Source organism: Podarcis bocagei, assembly GCF_964188305.1.
Source record: "Podarcis bocagei genome assembly, chromosome: 8".
NCBI lineage: Eukaryota > Metazoa > Chordata > Lepidosauria > Squamata > Lacertidae > Podarcis > Podarcis bocagei.
The window spans coordinates 54,660,420-54,683,811 of record NC_138133.1 but is presented as its reverse complement, the minus strand read 5'-3'; positions in this window follow the sequence as shown (position 1 = coordinate 54,683,811).

The following is a 23,392-nucleotide window of genomic DNA, read 5'->3' as shown; positions in this document are numbered from 1 at the left end:
TCTATTAACTTCAGTTTTACAGCACATATTTTTTCCTTCAGAGGGAACATTTCTGACAGCAAAGGATAGGGAAGCACATATACATCAAAAGTCTCAAACTGTCAGGTATTTAATGTGGAATTCTGTGGGCACATAAAGAGAAAGCACTCAAGGCAGGGGCTTCAAATAAGTGCCAATAAGGCAACTGGGGAGAAATATCATTGATTTGATGAGGACTGCATCAGATCGTTAACACCGCAAAGAGGTAAATCTTTCTGCCACTCATACATTGCCAACATAGGAAGTGGTGTGGCTGAAAAAAGCCACAACGGAGCTATTAAAAAATATATATAGAAAGTTTCATGTGCCAAAAGTAGCACAGGACACTTATAAAACACAGCTCTTCCATGAGAGTGATGTGGTCTTTCCACCTGTTTATGCCACGTGGATGTAGCAGGCTTCAGAACCAAACAAAAAAAAGTACAGGCGTTTCAGACATGACCTTTAAGAGGCAGCACAGTTTCTGCTAAGTAACACTTATAAACCCCCTCCAACATTCCTTAGATGAAAATAGGGACATTTCTCACTCCCCTCCAACTGACCCTCCTCAACCCTCCATTCCTTTGCCCTCTGCAGAGCATTTCCAAGCAGAAGAAGGGCGTGTGCAGCCATCACTACACCAATGGGACACAGCTCATATGCCCTCCACTGCCCTAATCCTGATGGTATTTTATTTTTCTTTGGTAGATTTACCAAAAGAAAAGCACACACCAATAAATAATTTGTTGAAAAGGGCAAGATTGGACACAGATGCACCAAGCATTTTATTATTATTATTATTATTATTATTATTATTATTATTATTATTATTATTATTATTATTATTATTATATCAAGACTCCTTGCACTCCACTCTGCTCCGCCTTTGTTTCCAACCCAGGGTGGCCCTGCCTTCTGCCTGCTCCTCAGAGCCAGCACATCACACAGGGCTGGGCCTCAGCAATAGCAGCCTCTCCTCCTCTCCTCATTCTCCTGCGACTGCTAAGAGCTGCCCAAGGAAGGAGGCCAGCAGCAGCGGCCATGGATGCTCCCTCACTGCTGCCAATCAGGACAAATGCCAGCTCAACCTCCGTACCAAGCTCTGCAGTCGCACTGGTGGGGGGAGTAGGTGTTGCGATATTGATGTTCCGTTCCACCCTAAGAGGAACAGATATGTGGATTGTTGTATGTCACATGTCTGTTTACATTCTAGCACAGCTTGCTGGAAACTTCCATTTGTGTACTCTGACATTCTGAGATCAAATCAGAAGCCGGTATTCTGTGACTGTCCCTGGAAAATCGGGACGCTTGGAGGGTATGCTTCAATTCTTCTAACCAAAGCCTATTACATGACTTTCCCAAAGGAACATTTGGGTACTACTCCCTAGATTTCTACAGACACATTGTACCTTTTGCTCTGTCACCGAAAGCTTTATATTTGTTTTTTAAAAGTAGTTATACCTCCCCATTTGTGTGTGCATGGGGGGGGGGCTCTCAAAAGGAATCCCAGGGATTGTGATTTTATAAAGACTCATGCGAGTTACTTTCTTAAGGTTTGCCGGTGAAATCTGGTAAATAGCATGTTGTTCTACCCTTTGGCTGGCTTTCAGCAAGTCATTATCTTTTACCTCCAGTTCCCCACCTGTAACATCAATATTACAACCAGCCGACATCAAAAGGTTGTCACAAGGATGGATGAGATCAGGCAACATGTTTTGCTCTTGGCCAGAAGGATAAAATGAACTATAAGGCCACAGTAAGTAAATAATCATTTTAGAATTTCCACTGTTTTCAGAACCTTGTGGCATTTGCTTCCCTCGTTCTGTCCCTTCAGCAGCCTGTACATTTTTAGCTTGACTTTGCAATAGCCAACCGAACATGACCCACAGCAAACAGTGTTAGCTTGAGGTTTGGGGAGGATCTTAGGCCCTCAGTCGAGTTGCTCTGTGAGGTGGGCCAGTGGTAAAGCATTTGCCTTGCATGCAGAACATCCCTAGGCTCAATCTCTGGTGCCTCCAGGTAGGGCTGGAAAAAGCTCCTGCCTGAAACCTCAGACAGTCACTGCCTCAGTGGTGCCAGTAGGAGAGGACTTGAATGGGGTCAAGGTCCAGAACCCAGCTCACCAGGAGAACCTCCAAATGCAACAGGGCTTACAAATTTTAAAACATGGAATGGTAACCAAGGCCCAAATGCAGCTCTCCGGGATTCTCCGCCTGGCCCTGGAGACCCTCCCCAGACCACAAAACCTGCCAAGCAACACTCTCACCAGCCCTAGTCTTTATCCTCCTTGAGTTCATTTGCCTGTCTGAAATGTGCCCCTGAACTCTGATAATGTCTTTGGATTGCATTGGATGGAGGATAGAGAGTAAGGAAAGCTGATGTCATGTTTTGGGATGGGAGCCTGACATCTGGTACCACCTAGCATTGGAATAATAATAATAATAATAATAATAATAATAATAATAATAATAATAATTTATTTATACCCTGCCCACTGCCCATCTGGCTGGGCTTCCTCAGCCACTCTGGGCAGCTACCAACAGAATATTAAAAACACAATAAAACCTCAAACATTAAAAACTTCCCTAAACAGGGCTGCCTTCAAATGTCTTCTAAAAGTCAGATAGTTGTTCATTTCCTTGACATCTGATAGGAGGGTGCCACTACAGAGAAGACACTTCTTGCAGTGAGGGAACCACCAGAAGGCCCTCAGTGCTGGACCTCAGTGTCTGGACTGAATGATGGCGGTGGAGACGCCCCTTCAGGTATACTGGGTCGAGACCGCTTATATAAGGTTCCCCACCCCTGTTTTGAAGAGTCCACTCTCATAATAAGACCATTTAAAATGGGCCCCTCAGGCTGAAAATGGTTCCCCACCCCTGTTTTGAAGAGTCCACTTCTATAATAAGATCATTTAAAATTGTCCCGCACCATTGCTGCTCCTGTTAGGGCCTCAGCAAATGCCCAGTGATACCGGTTCCTAACCAGGCACTTGAGGGAAAATATATCACTCTGTAGTATGACCACTGCATCTTCTTTTTAATGAAACAGAAACAAATATTTTTGAGCAACTTTGGGTCTGAAAGAAAAATTAGCTCATTATAACACATCAGAAGGAAAGGCAGAAGCTCTTAATCTTCGGCTTGGCATGCATGACAAATAGTCAAAGCACATGATGCTATTTGCATGGTTATAACATTCTGTAGTGTTGTCCACAATATTTTGAGCTATTCTACTAAAATGAGGTTTCAGCTGGCTAGCATGGAACCACCAAATCCTCTCAAAATTAGGTAGCAACTCCAGAAAGTTCCTTCTATTTAATTGTGTAGAGCATGCTGAATGATTTGCAGTTTCCTATTGTCTTGGTACATTTCCCCAAAGTGTATTTCCTGTGTGTCAAGTATACCAGTAGCTCTGTTGTTTGACTTCCCAGATACTGTTTCCACAAAAATAAAGGTTGTATGCACCCCCTGCCCTTCACAGAAAAAACTGGTAAATTCATCAATTTTTCACTCTGGTACATCTTGGAAGGCAATCCATCTGCAGAGAACAGCAAATAATCCACATTTTAGTTCTCTGTCCAGATTTTGAGACTATGTTTTTTTCATCCTGGATTCATTATTTAAATTTCAAACCTTAACATTTTTGGCAACTTAAAACACTAGGATAATGCCCAGACAGTATTTCCATAAAATTCACAGGCCACCTTGCTGCAAATCTCTAGCAAACACACATTGTGGATTGGATTTCACGCCACTGTTCAATTTTGCTTTGCTCAATTTTGCTTTGGTCACTTTTGCTTTGCCCATCTTCAAATTTCCTGTTGTCCCACTCCTAGAGAGTGCCTCTTGATGTTCTTCTGCAAGGAGATCCATGAAAAAAGAAGAAAGGGAAGGATGGGATAAAACAAAAACACTGCCTCTTAGCTTTCAGGGCTTGGAAACACAATTCCAAACTCCATTCAGCTTATTTTTCTTTCTTTCCAAGCTAGCAAACAAAGCTGGAGTCACCCCCTTTCGTTCAAGGAAACAACAGCAAACTCTTCTAAATTTCTGAGGAGGAAAGGGGAAAGCCCAAGGGTCCACCAATACCAAGCTGCTGCCAACCCAACGCTTTTGGAGAACATTTTGCATTATATCAGAGTATTTTTGTTTCTGTGGATGTCACTAGGCCTAGCATTAGACCTAGAAAAGTTCCAGGAAAACAGTTTTTACCGTTTCCAGGTAAGCACATTTATTGGAAAGGGCAAAGAGAGCTGGTTTAAGGAAATTGATTTTGTAGTACCATCTGCCAGTTGCACTGCATAAAAGTGAAGTTTGTTCTTTTACTCAGTAAATTTGGTTTTTTATTGCAGGAGTTTTACATTATATAGCAATAATATTGTCCCAAGTGTTTAAGGAAAGGACATAGCAGGTAATTAAGTTACTTCAATTATAGCTGTAATTTTCAAAGTAGAATTATTTCAACAAGATTAATTAAATTAAACTGGAACAGTTTTAGAAAGGCAGTTCCTCCGCTGCGGAAATGACAGCCATCTCCAGTCCACAGAAAGTAGAGTGTGAAGAGCTCTTCATGGGATGTCTTGTGTTACTTGTTTCCTTCTGTTGGATACTCTACAATCCATTCAGTCATTTCTGGTAGGCTGAGTTCCACTTGTACTACTTCGCTTATGTGTATCTAAGCAAGCACGGTGCTTCCTAGACTTCTAGGGCTCAGGCTACTACCAGGGAGAGGAAAAGGTTGTGGTTCTAGTGGGAACATGGGACCTGAAGGCTTAGCACACCAGGGAAAGGCAAGAAGGAAAGTTTGTTACAAAGGCAAAACTAACAGGGAAGCAGAGTTGGCCCAAGACAGTTTGTCACCTGAGGTTAAACACAAAATGGTGCCCATCCCCTGCCAGGGAAGAAGGCGTGAGTGAAGATGTACATCAGGTACAAGAGGGGAATAAATATCTACCTCAGGAACAAGGGAGTGAAAGAAGATCTACATCAGCAACAAAGAGGGGGAATCAAATCAACTTTACCCAAATCAAAGGCCGTTGCAGGGCTGGGGGGGAGGGGGGAGAGAAAGTGGCTTAATCTGAAACACGGTGCAGGTGAAGAAACCCTAAGGGTGGGAGGAGGCCAGCGAAAACCACTAACATGGGGGGGGAGCGACAGCGATAACTCTGTCTTTCTGTTTTTGCAATCATGCAAAAATGAAAGATACCACGGGGGGGGGGGGATACATTGATTCTGCAGCACTTCCGCAAAAGAGAACGGAAAGACCCATCAACCGCAATCACCCGGAGATCGCGGTTAAGAGCTTCAGCAGCTTCAGCGGCCGGTGCCCCCCAGAATTAGGTTCCCAGGTGCACCACACCCCTTGCAACCCCAGGTAAAGACGGCCCTGGGGAGGTTAACAAGGAAGAGGCAGATCCGGTCTCCAAGGAGTGCACTACAGCTGCAGAAAGAACATCTTTATATGTTGTTGTTGTTTAGTTGTTTAGTCGTGTCCGACTCTTCGTGACCCCATGGACCAGAGCACGCCAGGCACTCCTGTCTTCCGCTGCCTCCCGCAGTTTGGTCAGACTCATGTTTGTAGCTTCGAGAACACTGTCCAACCATCTCATCCTCTGTCATCCCCTTCTCCTTGTGCCCTCAATCTTTCCCAACATCAGGGTCTTTTCCAGGGAGTCTTCTCTTCTCATGAGCTGCAGAAAGGACATCTTTATATAGGGGCAGTATTAACGCATTGTGAAGATGGGATTGATTTTGCAAGACAAAGACACAGAAAAGCTACTGAATTCCAAAATATTTGTGAAGATGCTCAGTTTCAGGCTTTAGGGAGTCTCACGGCGGAGATGTTCCATTCACTGTCTTCATATTTGTGCCTGCATGCTGCATCATTAGATTCCTTTACTTTCAGAATGAAAAACAACAATACCAAATGGTTTTTCATACACTGAGAAAGGCTGCAATCCTAGACACATTTACCTGGGTACCCCTGATGTCAGTGAGGCTTATGTCTGAGTAGGCATGGATTGGATTGCACTTTTAAGATCCTAAGACCAGATTTGACGGAATGGACAAAATACCTATGCCTTCATTCTGTTTCCAACAATGGTGACCTGGACATTCCTGGGAAGCTTACAAGCAGGTCATGAGTGTACCAGCTCTCTCCTTTTGCTTGTCCCCAATACCTGCTGTTCAGAACATCTGGCATATTCTTGTCCTAAAGGTATAATCTGGTTTGTAACTTGAGCATTATAATAAATGTAATAAAAATAACTAACTAACTAACTGGCACAGAAATAATAGACAAGGACACTTTAAGGATCTGTACCTAATGGAAAATTGCTTGGGAAATAATCTAAATGTTCTGAGGTCTGAAAAAATGTTTTACCTAAAAGCAGTATGTATTCCAGCTGAGGCTATATCAAATCATATAGTCACTGAATCAGAGTAAGTTTAATTTATTCCACAACAAGGTGCAACCAGAATGCCGGTTCCCAGAACTCTAATATTTCTATTCTGCTTCTTCATAGTTCAAAGGAAACAGCAGCTCAAAAGAACTGTTATGGTGCCCAAAGGGACTCACTGAAAAGGAAACTAGGAGAAAGCTGGCAGTAATCTGCTCTGAAAAAAGGAGTCTATACCATTTGGCAGGAAATGTCCGGAAAATGTGAAGTAAGGAAAAAATGAATGAGAGTCAATGCTAAGCCTGTGTTTATGAAGTCAAGCTTAATTTAGAGTTATTTCAACTTTCTTCCAGACAAAAATGAACTAACAGCTGAAGGAAAAAAAATGACTCTAAATAAGTTTGCTTTTCTGTGAGCAATTTCCTCTCCAGCCTCGGTAACCACCCTGAGCTACTAAGTCGCCCACTGTGTTAAATATACAAGTTGACAATATAATTTAGTTTTTATGGCTACCTTCTCACTCTCGAATTTATTGTAGTCCACCACAAAAAAGGACTGAAATTAAAATATTTATAAATATGTGAAGATGACATAGAGTTTTGTGGTTGATGAAAGAGCATGAAAAATTACACGGTAGACTTAATTGCTATCCCAAGGTGTATGCAATATATATAAATACATATAAATATACACTATCCCAGGTGTATGCAATATAAACTAAAAGCTATAATTAAGCATGAAGCCAAAGTAGAAGTATAGCCAGCCCTGAAGGATACTATTTATTTTTCCAGTTCAATAAAGCTATTTAGAACAGCACACTGGTGTGTGTGGAGAGGCCATAGCTCCTGCAGAGCAGATCTTCTGCATGAGGAAGGTCTAGCTGGGCAAGAGCCAGACTTCCATCTAGTCCAACATTCTTTTTTTCAGCAGTGAATAGCCAAATGCCTCCAAGGAGCACCCAAGTCACATGCAAGCATATATCATCTCTGAGCTATTTACAGGACTCTTCTTCATGAATTTGTCCATTCTCACTTTGAGAAAACAAAACAAAACCTTTTTTAAGATAGTTGACATTAGGGATCATCTCTCAATTTCCTTTCTCTTGGTTTTTCAAATCTAGAAACTGAGAAACAGAGAAAGGAAACTGAGAGTTGATCCCTAATGTCAAGTTCAGCTCTCCATATTTCTGCATCACTTTACAATGCCTTTCCTTTAAGTCCTCATGAAAAATTGTCAGTGTTTTAGTACAAATTTATCCTAATATACACATTTTTTGTATGCAGCTTCAGTATACACAATTTTGCAAGTATTTTTTTTCATAAATATATGACTTTTTATCCACATTTTTATTATAATATATACAGTACATGTGCCAACGCGTCCTTTGGAACTACACCACAAAATTCAGAGTACAGCAAGTTTTGAAGGATAGCTCAGTTATGGTTTCAGAAAGAGAAAATTATGTAGGTTCACATTAAAATCCTAACCAAACCTAACTAGTGCACATCCTATTTCATGATGGAAATTTTCATTGATTATGAACTGTGTAAAGAGCTATGATGTGTCCTGAATCTACCGCTGACCATTTTCAGGTTATCCTGTATTTCATTACTGAATACAATGTATCTCCCTATACTATATTTATGCTAGATTTCCATCACACTGTTTTCTGGGGTTCTAAAACTGGAGAGGTTTGCATGCTCTGAATGGTTTCACTTTGATTGGTGCGTGCGCATGTTTCCCGGCTGCTTCGTGGCCCTTCTGAAAGCCTAGAGAGCTTTCCAGGACAGCTTCCACTATCCTTTCATGGCTGCAGGCTTTTGAAAGGCACTTGGGGAGAGAGACAGAGGCAGAGAAGGGTGTCAATAGGGACAGATTCTCTCCAGTAAAATGAGAAGCATCCATGGGATGGGATAGAGAAAGAGATGCTCTTGGGTAGAGACAGACAGAGGAAGAAAGCATGGTCTGTACATGTGGGAGTGGCGGGTAAGAGAGGCAGAGAGATACATATCTGTCCAGTTTGTTATGTGTGTGTGGAAAGTGTGTGTGTGTGTGTTGCGTAGTTCAAGACAGAATGTGGAGTGGGAAGGCAGGTGGTGAGGGGAGTGACCAGGGGCACAGCTCCCCTACTATATCGATATTTATAAATTTCCACTTTTGCCATAGCATTCACATTATTTACATTTACAGTGTTATCTCATAGATCTCAAGCAGAGGATCCCCCAAATCCAAAACTCAGCCGGGTTAGTGGTACCAGGGCAGGTGGTGCAGAGTGGTGCTTTTTCTCTCTGCATTCCCCCCCCCCATTAGTTTTCACTCCACATTTCTGAAAACAACTGCCTCACATCTCCCATGCTCTGACATATTTTCTCTTTCAGAATAATCAATCAGAATAATCAATAAATATATTATAAACATGTGTTTTACAATAATGTTGTTAATTATAGAGCCAATTAACATTGCTGCAGATCTCCTAGATACAAGATTAAAGCATGGCAAAAAATAGTAAAAACAGCATCGCTACTGCATTTGACTGTACTATGAAAATCATAAAAGGCGGGGAAAGTACTTACAGATGTTGTAAAATATAGAACATTTTCAGATGTAGAGTTTGGGAATCTGCTGAGCACATTGCTCCTGCAATATGATGACAAGACCCTTTATGCAATATAGGCCCTGGAACCTCTTACATCTCACTTGCCCCATATTTACCCAACTCCTGCATCTAGCAAAAGAAACTGACACATGTTTAATCTTAAAACACTCCATATGTTGAGAATATTTTTTTTTAATCCATATTCTGAAGTCTGTGTCAGGGACACCTCCATATATGAAGAACACCTTTTGAACATTGCCAGATTAAACCTTGTGGGGACTCCTAGGCAGTCAAAATTTCTGGGGGGGGCCGTCTCCTCATACATTTTTGTAATTTCCTTTCAAGATCAAATGAATATTAGTTTGATACCTTGTCAGGGCCCCTAAAAAGCATGGGACCCATAGGCCGGTGCCTACTCTGCCTATATGCTAAACCAGCACTGCTTTTGAAGTGCCTTGCCCTCCATCAGTGGGCATCCCTGGCAGTCATCCCTAGCAGCAGGACTCCAAGTAAAACCAGCTTGCAGGGTCTAGCTGCCATTTAATTTTTCCACAATGGTTCCAGTGTAGTGTCACTCTGGGCATTGTGGGAAATTTAAATGGCAGCAACATTCAGCTGCTGGGCTAGCCCACCCAGGAGGCAAGGTGAGGTGACCACACGAGCAGCAGATCCAGCCTCCAAAGAATCCATCGCTCGCTGTTGCTGCAGTGATCTCCTGGGAGGCCAGATTGCCGCCTCCTTAGTATCCCCCAATGACACCTCTACAGAAGCCTCTTAGTGAACAGGAGGCACTGTTGTTCTCCACCCCTAGGAAGGAAATGGCAAGGGCTGCCCTCTGGGGTCTCCTGGGCTCTGCACTCTACTGGAATTATTCGAAGCAGGCCCCTTCCCCTACATACAACAGCCTTTGATTCCCACTTCAGTCATCATGTAAGGTGGATGTAAGGTGACCCCCTCTCTTGTTCCTGATGCAGATCTTCACTCACCCGTTCTTCCCTAGTGGAAGGTGGGGTGCCATTTTGTGGTTTGTCTCAAAAAATTTCCCAGGCCAGTCCTGGCCAGCTGCTTTGTGCTATTTGAGGTGGCAGGCTGGAATGCTTTGCATTTTTTAAAATTAGTTGCTAAGGGCAAACAGTGGGCCTTGACAGGGTGCTGTGGCCCAGGCAGCTGTCAAAGATGCCAGGAGCTGACACTATCCCTGTTGGTCCATGTAGTTGTTCTTCTGAAGCACATCCAGCAAGTGTGTCAGAGTTTGTTGTCTTACCACCTAGGATGTAGCGTAGTAGATGAATATAGTAGCATATAGCAAAGTCCCAACTTACTAAGGCAGCGGTAGGCAACATGGTGGTCTCCAGAGGTTGGACTGCAACTCCCATCAGACCAGGCTAGCATGGGCAGGAGTCAGGGACAATGGGAGTTGTAGTCCAACAGTATTTGGAAGGCACAGCATTGTGTCTCCTGTATTAAGAATTGGGGGGGGGGGTGGATTCAACTTGACTCACCCATCTACCCTCTGAGAAGGTCTAGCATGAGTAAAATTATTCGTGTTTATGGAACACATAGTGATCTTACAGAAGATGCAATAGGAATCCCTTCAGTTCTTAGAGGGGCCTCTTTTTCTCATCTCTTCTTTTCCCATTAGCAGCCAGGTTTCAAATCAAATCTCACATTTTCATTTGTGCATGTGGAAAGAATAATTGGTCTATGCTTTGTTTGAATCCATAGTGTCCTCGCCCCATACAACTTTATTTTGTTTTAGGAAATAATTAGTAATATGAGGAAGTATTTATACAGAAGCTCCTGTGCTAAACAGGTGCCTTGCTTCCAGCTCTCTCAGCAAACTCAGTTGCAGAGAGCAGATGGCAATGTTTGGCTTCTTTCCTCACCTTCAGCAAAAGTGAATAATCCTGATCATCGTCAATTGCTTGTGACTTTGTGCAGAACAGATGAGTTTCATCAGTAGGCTGATTCAGATGAAACGCCTCATGCATTAAAAGCAGAGATGAGAGAACTGTGGGGTCATGGGGCCATGTTTGATCACCAGGCAATAGGAATCCCTGGGATCCCAAAGAGCTGCTGTTTTCCCCATCCCCTTCCTGCTTCTATTGCATTTCCTAGTCCTTCGGATATCCCTAATGTTGTTCTTCCTTCTTCCTCATGCATCTTTCCTGTGCTGAGTTTGTCTGAGATCAGGTACTTCCTACAAGTATTTTTTTCTGCAAATGCTCCTACACAATAAGTGCTGGTGGATATAAAAAATATCCACCACATGGCAAATAAATAAATGAAAAGGCTTAGACATCTTTCCTGCTGTGCAAGAGCTAAAGACCAGGCATTCATTAATAACTGACTGTATTGTTAACTTATACTTTGATGGTATGCATATCTACTCACAAGTAAATCTCCTTGTGTTTACTGTTAGGTAATTTGACATAGGATTGCAATCTAGACTTTGAGTTTTGTTTATTTTGTTTAGGGTTGGCCTTGGAGTGAGTGAGGAAGCATGGTTAGTGTGCCTTTAACAACAGTGTGGTAGGCAGAAATTCAACCGGCCAAGCCTCTTCTAAATATGGAAAGAGAATTATGGGGAATCACCTGATCACATTCTGCCTGTCAGACATTTCATTACATGTGTGGCTTGTGACTTATTTTGGGATCCTCCTCTCAACGTACAAATGAGGACATAAATTTGCATATGATACAAACATAGGCAAATTTGTGCAAATCTTTGCCCTCTTTTGTGAGTGGGTTGCAGGTCGAAATCCACATACAGTGTACTGAGTCCAGAAAATCCTGTTTACACCTCAGTGTATAGGGACACTTTACATGAACAGACATCCAGAAACAGCCTTGGTGACAAAGTGAAGCTGCCCCCTGTCACCCCACACCAGGTTATTAAATCCATGTTTCAGCCTTGGAATATATTTTTGCTCAACAATATTTCATAATGTGAAAATTTCACACTTCCATTGTTGCAGTTGCTCGACAAGGAGAATTGATGGCAAGAAACAGCAATCTATATATGCACCAATCCATCAATTTAAAAAAATAGTGAATATGTTTGCAAAACCAATAATGTATAGCGGTGGGTACATTATTTTCTTCTTGATTGCAACTTGTTTTCTGTGATTAAGGTTACAATCCTATGTGCACACTTACCTGGGATTCAATAGGACTTACTTTTTAGTAGACATGAATAGGATCACACTGTGAGACTGCTTTCCTGTGCACACTTACTTGGGATTAAAGTCCACTAACCTCTGAGAAAACATGCTTAGAATAATTTCAAAACCTTATTTGGAACCAAAAAGGGTTTTTATACTTTACTATGGCAAGAAGGATCTCTCCCCCCCCCCCCGCCCAATTTTGTTGGCACTTAATTTTCTTTGCTCAAATTCAAATCAAGTATGTTTTGCCATTGAGTATTTGGATTTGTTTTAAAAAAAAACACAGCCTCAGCTGTATTTTAAAAATTGGGAGAATCTTAGAATATTTTCATTTTCTCAAACATTCTGCAGTTTGGCAGCAACTCCAAGGTTTTGAATTGGAGCCAAAGCTTAGGAAATATCTCCCTTCATTCACAACTACAAAATTCTGGGGAAAATACTGTTGAGCGTATGTCCAGCTTTGGCACAACTTCGGGGGTGGGTGGGGACCTGCTGGTGTTAGGTTAAAAAAAAAGTGGTTTATATGTATTCTGTTAGTTTCAGTGTATTTTGATCTGTAACAGTGGTTTTCAATAGATTGGCATCCAAAAGTTCTCAGTTTTTATGCTGAAGGTGGAACTTGCTCCCAATAGGTGTGTTCTGGAATGTTGGAACCTGTATTCTGTTCCCAATCATATTTGATTTCAATATTTGATATCAAGCAGTCGATAGTATTGAAGAGTTTACATGCTTTCAAAAAACATCTTCAAGGAACACTTTCTGTATCAGCATCTACCAAAGAACATCGGTATCATCTCTCACAGCCAGGATTTAAGCAGTTCACAAAGGATTCTGGGGGCATATTCTAGGCTTTACACTCAGTTCACCCAGTGACTCTCACAGTACACTTTAGGAGTGAAATTATTTTTCCAGGCGTTGAAAGAAAACCAATCCTTTTGGAAGTAGTAAAACCTCAGAGTGAAGGCGTGCCTCCAAAGGATGCTAATTTAAACACAGGGACCTAGTTTTGTTACCGCTCTGTGCTGGGAAATCCATTTTCCACTAGCTATCCATATGCCCTGCTGGAGTAATGAAAAAAGACTTTAACCCTGTATACATCTTTAATCTATACTCAGACATGTATGCCATCAAACAGCTGCTGAGCTGAAATGAGCCCTTCTCTTGGTTTCGTTATACCATACACAAAGCTTGTATGTGAGTTCTGTAGGCAAACCAGTTTGCCTCTCCATGAAGCATATGTAAGAAAGGCAAACATTGCAGAATAGCCTAAAACTCAGCATATCTTCCTTTTCTAACTGAAATGAACACTGAACTACTAATAATATATGATAGCACAAAACACACAAACATGGTCTGGAGATATGAAGCACACACACACATACACACCACTTGGCATTTAATGTTAGGTACAAAACCAACAAGAGTGAGGAAATTAAAAATTAAGAGTTGCTGTCAGGACTTCAGGGTGCACTATATGATCCCACTCTTTTCAAAAATAGTGATTAGGGAAATGACCGCCGAGGAAGAAAAACAGTACCTTAAAATGAAGACCCATGCTGGTGAGTAAGCCTACATCTCACTTCATATGGCAGAAACCTGTAGTAATTATCATAGCCAGGGTTTAGAAGGGCGATATCGAGACTTTAAGTCTGAGGCTGGAGCCAATTAAAATAGAAATAATTATGGCAAGGAAAGTTTGGCATGTGATAAAAATCCATGCGGCTGTGACACGTGTTTGTGATCCAAAGCCTTGCCATTTGCCTTTATGAAACTGCTAAACTGCAGATAATAAACACACTGAGATGTGTCTGGCTTTCAGGACCAAGAAGGATTTTTCTTTTGTTTTTTTTTTTAAAGCAGCATTAGAGCTCTGTGCAGTGTAGATTTATGGGGTGTTACAAGTTCAGGCAGCCATGAGAGAGTGAAAGTGCCAGGCCCGTGGCTCAAAAAAACAGAAAGCCCGGGAATGAAATGTCAAAGCGTTAATGTAATCCTTGCTCAATCTGGTAGTTCTACTATCTCCATATCAGCATTTAGTGTCAGCGTTTCGCATTAAATAGGAGAGTTTATAGCATATAATTATTGATAGTTTGAGAGAGAGGGTTTTTTGTGCTATAGCCTATACTGTAAGCGCAGGTCATGCAGGAAGCATTTTGCTTGTCTGTTGCCACATCCAGGGGGTTTTGAACTCCCAAACAGTCATTAGAAATGTGAAGCACAATTTGCATGGAGCTACTGTTCTTTAATCCCACCACCATCCATCAGAACTCATCACTTTTCACTATTCCAGTGAGAACAGCCAGCTGCAGTTTGCCTGGGAAAATGGATGACTAAGCAATCCCAACCAAGTGTTCACCAAGACTGGGGAACAGCTCTACCATTCTCCATTTCAGAAAGGTTGTAGAGATGTTTCTGTTGCCATTGTGAATTGATGTGGTCATTGACCAGCATATATGAAGCATGGCTGTTCATGCATCAAGCATAACTGCCTTAAAGCCATGACACTACGTCCACCCCGAATGCTCTTAAACAGAAGTACTGTTGTCACAGAAGGCTCATCTACATGCTAGAGTCACTTCAAGGAACATGTTTTATTTTACAAGGCTGCCAAAGTAAAGATCTCTTCAAACCAGGGATGTAGCAAGCTTGTATGATTATTTCTATGATGTTCATCTTCACACATGCATGTGCATGCACATATTATGCATTAGGTGACAGGCTCAGTGAAATCATGCAATTGCCAACCACACTGGTGCTATCAACTGTGCTCCTTGAAAAAATTGTGCCACATAATGGCAATGACACAACACACCCAATCCCGGAACTGGTCCTTTCCAAAGCATACTGTGTTCTACCAACTTTAGAAGCTGTTTATTCTTACTTCAAACCAAGACAAAATATTTTTTTCAAGAAAACCTTTCTGAAGAAAATTCAAAGCAAGAAAAGAAATGGCAGCCAATGAGCCAAAGAACTGCTGAGGACAGGCTTGGTATGAAATTGAGGATTTGGTGTGCAGCAGCCCATGACCCAGCCTGAGGGTAACTACAGGGGTGTTTTTTTGTACTCCATCCTACCACCTACGGCCAACATGAAATCTCTGAAGCACCAAACTGTTTTTATTCTGTCAAAATGATGGATCTGGCTATATAATAAATTACAGGGAGCAATCTGTCCTAGTCAAATAAAACTCTGCAGGATTGCTGAAAGGATAGGTAGTGGGTGGAGAGAGTAGAGCTGGGGTGGGAAGGGTTAGTGGCTTTTAAAAAAAACAACTATGCTGTGATAGTGCTAAGAACAGAAAATGCTCTCCATGCTTCTAGATGAATCTGAAGGTTTCCCCTCCTGCTGCTATTTTTGTAGCATGTCACTGTTCTCTTATGGCACTTACATGTCTGAAATCAGAATAGTGAGTGCTAAATATGCACAACTGATATTTTAGCGTGTGAACAAGAGTCTTATATATAAACACTGTTGTTGATTTGCCTGAGGATAATAACAAAAAGCAACCCTATGCCATCCTTAGAGGTCATGCATATGTCAAAGACCTTCTCTGCTTTCACAGGCACATCATGACAAGACAAAACCCCATGTAGGCATCACCTACATATTTAAAATAGCTATTCAGTTGCTACTTTTCAGCTGATAGAATTGCTGTCATGCAGCTGTCCATTTGATTTTGTGCAATTGCCCATTGGTTGTCAGGTTGTCAGGCAGTGCCCTTTGTTTTTAAGACAAGAAAGGGGGACTCGGACATATAGAAAGCAATATGGGTACCTGGTGGTGCAGTTTGAAAGAAGAACAAATCACAAGGACAACGTAATCCATCACAAAACTGGCACAGTTTAAGAGCTCTTAAAACCATATGTTATGCCTAGCATAAGTAGGAGTTGTGGCACAGGAATGTTTGGGAGTTGTCTGGTTGCTCTAGACAAACCAGGAGCCAACATTGCCACCCATCCACTATTTAATCACTCAATGTTGCATCAATTTCTGTTGCATCTGAACATGAAATTATTCTTAGACCCATGTCTGAGTTTGTGATGTGCGAAGGAACGCTAATGGCTGTCCTCTGGGCCAAACCCATGGGAAAAACGCATGGCCAAACATGAGTGACAGGGATGTCAACAAGGACCACACATAATGTGTTCATGTTTTAGCCACCCTCAATACTTGTTTCATTGTGGTGAAAACCATACACACCCAACACACACAAATGCTTGTGAAATCTAATTGTTCCTGAGTGACAGACAAGGTCTCTCTTCTGTAATGTTCCTTGCTTCACATGGAAGGCTGGGAAAGTTGTGTATACTTCAGAGGTGGAGAAGGCATTGTATTTCAATTAAATATAGAGACCTTTACAAAAGTAAATGCAGGCTGTTGGGAAATGCATTGTGGGAGGGAGAGAACTGTGTCGGGGAGGGGGGAAGCAAGCACAAACAACCACTAAACAACATTTTAGGACTACTATAGCCTTTCCAGGTGGTGCTGTGGGTAAAACCACAGTGCCTAGGGCTTGCCGATCGTATGGTCGGCGGTTCGAATCCCTGCAGCGGGGTGAGCTCCCGTCTTTCGGTCCCAGCTCCTGCCCACCTAGCAGTTCGAAAGCACGTCAAAGTGCAAGTAGATAAATAGCTACCGCTTTCTAGTGGGAAGGTAAATGGCGTTTCCATGTGCTGCGCTGGTGCTGGCTCGCCAGAGCAGCTTCGTCACACTGGCCATGTGACCCGGAAGTGTCTCCAGACAGCGCTGGCCCCCGGCCTCTTAAGTCAGATGGGCACACAACCCTAGAGTCGGACACGACTGGCCCGTACGGGCAGGGGTACCTTTACCTTTTCCTTTATAGCCTTTCCAAGATATCTTTATATTTTTGCTTAGGCTCTTGGCTGCATGGCTTCAGTCCAGCTGTTGTCATGTAAGTATTCCTCCCTCCCCCCCCCCCCCGTGGGTGGCTTCTCTTGTCTCAGGTGACTGGAGAAGAGGATTCCTGCTGATCCATTCATTCTTGCCAAACCAAGCAGTCTAGGTGGCTGACAGAAGAGTAAAGCCACGGGGGGAGCCGTGAGAGAGGGTGGAAGATGGATCACTGATCTGATTCTCCTGGCATTACATATACTGAATCAAACCAAGAGTTGTGTGGTTTCCAAGGCAACACACTGCCTTCCCCATTCCCATACAACAATTTCCAAGCAGAAGTGCAAAAATGTATATGCACAAAATAATACCAAGCAAATTAAAGCCTTGAAACAAATGAGGTTTTTTTTAAAGGAGCTACAAAGTCGATTGCAATTTTCAATCTACTTATGAGATTAATAATGCTAGGAATGTTCGTTTGTAATAAGAATGTATAGATAGTGCTGATTGCCAACAACACAATAGGAAAGGATCTTCTGGAACAGCCCTCATCAACCTCTCCAGATGTTGTTAGACTACAGGGTGCTGGCTGGGGTTGATGGGAGCAATCATTCAACATCTGGAGGGCATCAGGTTGGTGAAGGCTTATTTCACAGCACCCCGAGTCTAGTCCTCTCACTTCGTATTGGAAGTAGAAAGCAGGTTTCTAATATATTATGGAAGAAAAGGCTGGATATTATTTAATGTAGGTAATAATAATAATAATAATAATAATAATAATAATAATAATAATAATAATTTATACCCCGCCCAGCTAGCTGAGTTTCCCCAGCTACTCTGGGCAGCTCCCAATCAAGTGTTAAAAACAATACAGCATTAAATATGAAAAACTTCCCTAAACAGGGCTGCCTTCAGATGTCTTTTAAAGATAGGATAGCTGCTTATTTCCTTCACATCTGAAGGGAGGGTATTCCACAGGGTGGATGCCACTACCGAGAAGGCCCTCTGTCTGGTTCCCTGTAGTCTCACTTCTCGCAATGAGAGAACTGCCAGAAGGCCCTCGGCACTGGATCTCAGTGTCCGGGCTGAACGATGGGGGTGGAGACGCTCCTTCAGGTATACAGGTTTAAATAAAAAGATGTTTTCTATTTCACTGATAATAATTTATGTATCAAGCATATTACAGTTTCACATAACTTCTACACACATTACAGGTGTGAAGGGGAGTCACGTGATTAAAGGGGCTGTCGTGCCACACTGCTGGTTCTGCCTCCAAATATCATGTGGCTTCCCGTGCCCCATAATATTCATGGATTATACATGGACAACTGAGCTAGGGAAGCCTACCTGCATAGACCTGTACGTTTCCCCTAGGAAATGGATCACTGCATAGTCTGGGTTCCAGCACATAGTCTGTGCACATAGTACATGCATAAAATTTTTGCCTGCAGACATTCATGCTTGATGTATGGATATCAGGGGCAGAATGAGGATGCTGTGCAATCTCAGGGGAGAAACAAACAGTGGGAAAAGGCAGTGCCACACACCTGGCCTCCTGGCAGCAACATCACTGCCATATACTGGAAGGAAGGGAAGGGAGATGACAAGGAGGTTGGTGCTGTGTGCAAAGAGACTTTCACACCTGAGGCAGACACTAAAATGGTATGCCCCTCACTGCCAGGGTACAAGGAACACCAGTTGCGTCTCGAGGCCCCAAGACCCACCCCCAAAATAAATACACACAGACACTTACATTAGTTTAAGTTTTGGGGCAAATTTTGGCCACAACTTTATTGAAATACAATCATGTGAGTGGTATTGGCTTAGGCATTGACTCCCCACTATAACTGACTCCATCTCTCAGGGTGATCGTTCAATGGGGTAAGCCAAACGAGGGAGCAAGGTTGATGAGGACCAACCTAAGCTCACCCCTGTGGTCCTGACATGGCCCTAGCCCCTCAAGCGGACTTCGGACGAGATCCAGGACCCCCAGATTCCTTTAACAGAATACCCAATTCCTGGAGGGGCAGGTGATGGCCGCACCTCCCCTCCCCACAATCCAACTGAGCCAATGCCTAACCGCCACCTTACAAGTTGTGACGATTTGCTAAGGGGTGGGTGAAAACCAAATGGCTAAAAGCCAATCTGCCAAATGGAAAAAATTCCTACCCAGCCCCTGTTCCAAAACAGGCGACCCAAACCAAAGCAAGGCCAAGCGACTCTACCTAAACTAGGGAGGGTGGGCGGGTGTTCAGCCATGCAAATGCAAGTGCCCCACTTGCATCACACTGCTGCTTTTAAAGCCCATGGGATCGCGCCACCTACTGGCTATTGGCTAAAACAGCCTGGCATGATCCCAGGGGAATGGCCAGGACTTCCTGCTCCTTCCCCTCCCACCATTTTAACCGTCAGGTGAGCTCTTGGGTCCAACCAGGACCCTCTGTTATGAAGATCCCATGAACAAGGAGGGAAGAAAGATCTGTATCGAGATTTGCTGCCCCTGTGGATCTTGCCGCCTGAAGCAGTCACCTCACCTTGCCTCATAGGTGGACCTGCCCTGGCTGTGTGGCCACACCAGCAGAGCCAATCTGGCTTTTCCAGCAGGGCAGCTGCACAGTGCCAACGTCCCTTCCAGTCAGTGGCAGTGATTCAGAGGGTGGGGCACCTTTTTGTAGTGCTGGAGTGACTTACCATACGGGAACTAATGCATCCTCTCCTTCAACCACCTGCATAAAATAAAGACACTCCGAGCACCTAACAGTATGCAAGGTTTGCTTTGCTCTCCAGCCTTATCAATATCAGACACTGCTTATAAATCTGCTCCAGAGGAACGCTGTCCACTAGAGACAGCATAAATTGATTTAATCTTCCAGAGCATTCTTTACAAATGTCATACAAAAATGTTTTACTCAGTATTCCACAAGGATCTTAGAGGGGCCTTTTATTCATTCATTCATTCAGGATATTGACATGATGCGCAGAAATGAAGCATGTGGAAAAAGGGGGGGAAGCAGCAAACATATAAATCTGCTTAAAACAGCCTTTACCAACCTGGTGCTCTCTGGATGTTTTGGACTACAGCTCCCATCAGCTCCAGCCAGAAGAGTTCCAATGGGTGGGGCTGATGGGAATTGTAGTTAGTTCCCATTTTAATGTGAACTTACCAAATTTGCACTTCCTGAAATAAAATGAGAACCAATCGCAACTATCCTTTGAAATTGTTAGTTCTCAGAACTTTGTGATGCAGTTACTCCAGTGAAACAATGTGCAGAAACGTGTGTGTATTAGGAGAAAATGTACATAAAAATGTGTGCATCAGCAAAAATAATAAGCAAAAAGAAACATTTTATTATTTGTCAAAATGTGTGTTCTAGAGAAAATTGCTTACAAAACTGTTTATATTAGGAGAAATGCACACTAAAATGCTGATGAATTTTCATGAGGGATTTTTTTTTTTTTTTAAAAAAAGCTTCAAAGTCATGTGGAAATGTGCAGAACTGAACTAAAGATTGGGAAAATGAGAGCGAGAAACTGACAGTTTCATCCTGGCTGAGAATAAGACCCATTCAGCAATATAACTTATATACACACAGGGCTGGCCTTAGATTTCTAGTGCGCATATTATTTCACTACTATAACTATTTTGGAAAAAGCTACTTGGAGCTGCTATGTTCCTCAACAGCATATCACCATTTTAGTAAACCAAAGAACAGGAAAATAAGCATATTCAGCCAGCAAAGTGAATCATGATCTGCAGAAGAAGAAAATCTATTTATTTGCTCCTCACCAAGAAACTGACTCTCACCCAACCCTCAAAGAATCCTGTGGTTATGTGAAAGATGACTGATCTTTTCTGGAACATTCTTTTCATACAGCTAGAAACTCTCTTCACAGTTTTGCCACAACAGCTCTGCTTCTGTCTCCTTCGTTGGCCTTCTGCTGTCAATCAGTCTTATTTCTGTCTTCTCCTAGTTTGGATGGGACTAATCAGTAACCACACATTTCCCAGTCATATGGCTGTTGTAGTCACCATCATTGTCAAACAATTATAGCTCTGTTCATTGGTTATAGTAAACAGGAAATAGAATAAAGGAGTGGGAGAGGGGGAAAGAGCACATTCGCTCTGCTTTCCTGCTACCATCCATGTCTACCTCCGTGAACTGGAGGGTGGCTGCCTGCTTTGGAGACAGTAGTGACTCGTGAGGTAGCACAGGTGAAGCTCTATTGCTCTCCCAGATTCCCAACACGGTGCGTTGCTGGCTCAAAATCCACCAGCTCAAAAATCCAGGTGTGCCCACGAGCCTTAAAACACTGGCAACCCCTGCTATAACCTAAGAATCTCCATGGTAAATGTCCCTTTGTTGTCTTCTCCCACCTGAGAAACACTAGTCATGAGCTAGGGGAACTGTGCATTTTGGAGTATGGACTATGTCACTGGAGAAAGCAGTTTTTGAATTGGAGTGATTAAACAAACACGAAAGAAACAGACTGTGCACTTGTTGGAAATATAGTTCATCGTTTCCATGGAGACTGAAATTTAAGGGCATGAAGCTGCCCATTTTGCGGGCAGCAGTACTATAACCAAGCGCAGCACACATATAAACATATACACATAAAAGCAGCCACATGTGCCAGAACATTTTGGCACTGGGAAAGAAGAGTTCAGTTTCATTAAATATCACGTTTAGCTAAAAGCATCTCTCCAACTGTGTGTGACAATCTCTTAAAAGCACAGCACCATGACAGCTTTTCCTAAACTGTGTAAGCAAAGTGCAGCAAAGAGGACAAGTTGCTGGTTCTTTTAACATCCTTGCCGCAAGATAATTGAAACAGACTTTTTCTTTCCTATATCTCTGGCCTGCACTACAAAACATGTGTTCCATCAAGTTGAGCAAATCATAGCACCTTACAAATTGGGACACCAGACATAGATCTTAAGATTCAGCAGAAGAAATAGCAACCATGTATCGGCTTCCTTTCTGGTGCTGTGGTCTCTTCCCCCCCACCCCCAGCCGCCTTCACTGGACGTGCAAGATTAGGAGACCTTCTCAACCCAGCAGGTGGTAGAGTAGTAGTTCAAAATTGTACAGAGCAGTATAGAACTGTCAGAGGAATATTTGGGAGGCACTACAACTCTCTTGTCTCATGGGAACACAGAAAGCTGCTTTACAAAGATCTCAGGATTTAGGGGTCACCTCGCACCTGACCTCTGGTCGGTGGCAAACACATTGGCAAAGCCAATCCAGTGGTCCTGCCAATGTGTTTGAATAATGCCAACCTTGCAGCTTCCTTCCTCCTCCCTTTCTACCTCCCGGTAAGCAGCAGTGATGCAACCAACCAGATGTGAGGTGAGCAGTGGTCCTCCACTATGTCTTCTGTTACTGAAGGCATGTGCTCTACCACTGAGCTGTCTCAACTAACCATGACAGGTCTGTGTCTCATCTTGGTAGAATTCTTCATCCAGTCTCTGACAGACTGATAGTTCATTGATTCATTAATGACTAATGAGCAGAAGTGGAATGTTCACTTTTGGACCTTTCAGTGCCTGACCTTTGGTAACTATTTTGATCTCCCTCTCCTGTATAATGTCCTCTTTGATATCCAGAGGAATGGTGTAAATGTAACCCTCTCAGGTGATACCTACTTTGTTCTCCATAGCAGCAGTATCACAGCTCTGCTGCTTCTTGGCAGGCTGCCAGGTGAAGGCTGCCACGTAGGCTGGAGGCAAACAACCAGCCTTCTTACTTTACATTTTAACTATTTCCATACCAAATGACTCTATATTATAGGAAACACTCTATTTATACATTTATATAACCTTCTGATTCTCTGCAAGACCAGTCATGAACACTAATACTGAAAAAGGGAGCATCACCATTACCGTAATGTTTCATTATTTAAGGTGCTGGTTTTGACCTTTAAAGCCTTCCATGGTTTGGGACCAGGGTACCCAAAAGACCACCTCTTCCACACATGCCCACCTAAATCCTGAAATCTTATTTGGGGATCAAGGAGCAGGTTTTTATCTATGTTTGAATACAATTGAACACCATTCTGAATCAATATGGCAGACTGAACTATTCAAAACTGCACTGATTTTAACCACAGATATTTGGGTTTGTTGGAATTCCAAGCAATGCTAGACATGAGACTGCTGGTGTCAAATAAGAGCTGCAGAAGATATTATGGAGCAATTCGTACTTTCTTCTCTGGGCCTTGGAGGAAAGAGGCTGAGCAAAATGTCAGTGGAACTATGATCTGTATGACCTGAAACATCCAGTATTAGATAGATGCAGATGAAGATCAGACCTCCTGCCTACAATAACATCATCTGATACACACAGGAAACATTCCAGAGGC